This window comes from Sinocyclocheilus rhinocerous, unplaced genomic scaffold (genome assembly GCF_001515625.1).
Source record: "Sinocyclocheilus rhinocerous isolate Xijiao unplaced genomic scaffold, SAMN03320098_v1.1 scaffold848, whole genome shotgun sequence".
Classification (NCBI taxonomy): domain Eukaryota; kingdom Metazoa; phylum Chordata; class Actinopteri; order Cypriniformes; family Cyprinidae; genus Sinocyclocheilus; species Sinocyclocheilus rhinocerous.
In genome coordinates, this window is record NW_015664186.1 from 957047 (window position 1) to 959391 (window position 2345).

Sequence of the window (2345 nt, forward strand, 5' to 3'; positions counted from 1 at the left end):
TCTGGCTGTGTAAAGACATGTTTGGTGGCCCCCTTGTTACAGGGTGTAATAGTCAAGACAAGTCACCTTTACTTATATAGCGCTTTATACAATACAGATTGTGTCAAAGCAGCTTTACAGTGTTACACAGGAAAAATGTGTGCTGTAATATTGTTATATTTACTGGTATCATAATGTAAGCTGTGATTAAAGTATCATGACAACCCTTTTTGTGTCATTTTGTGTCAGCTGTGAGTGAGCTTGTGCATCTATGTGTGGGCCCAGAGTTAAACACGGATTAAACTAATTAAACCGTGGAGATTTCCATCTTGCTTTCCCACTCACACATGCACACAAACCTGTGATAAGGACACTGTCAGATCAAACCTCATTCATATCAAAGGCTCATATCCATGTCTACATGTAAACACAGCAGCAGCGGTCAAAGATTCTTACATTTAGTTTAGAATGAGTCATCAATATTTCTCCCACATTTTGCAAAAGAAATAAAATTAGAAATTATTTAATTCCACTTCAAGTGATTTTAGTTCGTTTCAAATTTCAGTGGAAAAAAAATATCCATAGTGTAGCAATGTATGAAGCACAGCTCACATGGAAGTCACTTTCAAGCCATGCAGCTTTCTGTTAGTCAACACAAATTCATGTGACCAACTTGAACCTGTTGCGAAATAATGTTGTATGCTGTTGACTGGTTTTAGTTGGTCGTCCAGCCTGGTCATAGCTGGTTTGCAGGCTGGGTTTAGAGGGGTTTTGATCACTTCTTTAGCTGGTCAGGCTGGGAGACCAACTGACCAACTAGCTAAAACCAGCTTGACCAGGCTGGGAGACCAGCTCGACCAACTCAGCCAGGCTGGGAAAACAGCTAAAACCACTTCCATCTTAAACCAGCTAAGACCAGCCGACCATCTTAGGCTGTTTATTTTTTCAGCAGGGGAAAAACAGCACTGTGACATTCAAACACATCTGCTTCTATAGCAAAAATTATTAAAAACAGCACAGATTGTATGAATGGCCAGTAGGTTTGTTAATATTGCCGCAATTAGCTGCAATGCAATAAAATGCCCATGAATGGAAGCTGCAGCCAAGTGCACAAACTGTATTAACCAGTCAGATGCCAACATTCCTAGCATCACTGCATTACATTCAAACTACTGGTTACCCTATATCAATGTCAAATACAAATGGAACAAAACTAAAATAAATAAGTAATGGATTAAAGTTGAAAAGCCATATTGTAGGTTTGCTCTGGTGCACAGGATGCAGAGTCTGAGAGTTTTGCTTCTCTTTGGGAGTCTGTGGCCTGCAGCCTTGCTGCTGCTGATTTGACTTCCTGGGAGGTCTGGGAGGTTCGCCTTCACTGCCTCGTGTTCTGGATGGTCACGGATGGACGGAGGTTTTACTCACTGCAGATTGAGGCACGTGAGGCTAATGTGAGCTAATGGAATGAAGCAAGAATGAAGTTTTATTTTGTGTGTGTGTGTGTGTGTGTGTGTGTGTGTGTGTGTGTGTGTGTGTGTGTTTGAGCGATACTCAAATAGGCAGAGGCACATTGTTGAAGTTGAAGAGCTTTATAATACCAGGACGAAACTATTAGCATCTCTGTTGCAGTTACCTTACATTTTTACATTACATTTATTACACTCTTTTTTTCCCCACAATGACTTCGCATTCAATGTATGCTTTAGGTATATGCTAGTGCTATGCTTTGCTGTTTGGAATCTGTCATCTTCACTCATGACATTTAGTTCTCAATTCAGCTGCTATAGATCCAATAATCTGAGCCACTGTCAATTTGGTCTGTCCTTGTCTCGAGTCCATCTAGGACCCCAACGTGATTCCATTGGCTGAAAGAACTTTTAATGGGTACTGAGTACAGTGCCTGATTGGAATTCTTACAAAATGCATTAATTAATTATATGTAGCATATAGATTGTGCAGTTAATCATGTTGTTTTTTTTAAGTTGGTATATGTTTAGAGAAGGTAACCATTCAGCATACTAGCTTATAGCTTAGCCATTTAGCCTTCTAGCTTAGCTTATACCCTACATAAAGTGTTCAATTATATATATATATATATTTTTTTTGATTGGACATTACAAATGGATACCAACAGATTTATTAAACAGAATAGAAAAAATGGTTTATGACACCATAAATTTGATTAATCACCCTTGAGCCACAGGAAAATACACCACAAGAACAGTTCCAGCTGTTCACTAGCAACTATCCAGGAAAATGTAGCACACCCCCTTATATACTTTTTCAAGAATACTTACCTTCTTATTTATGGTTTATACCTTCAGATTTATGTGTCTGTCAATCAACTGAACTCACCTCCCTTCATC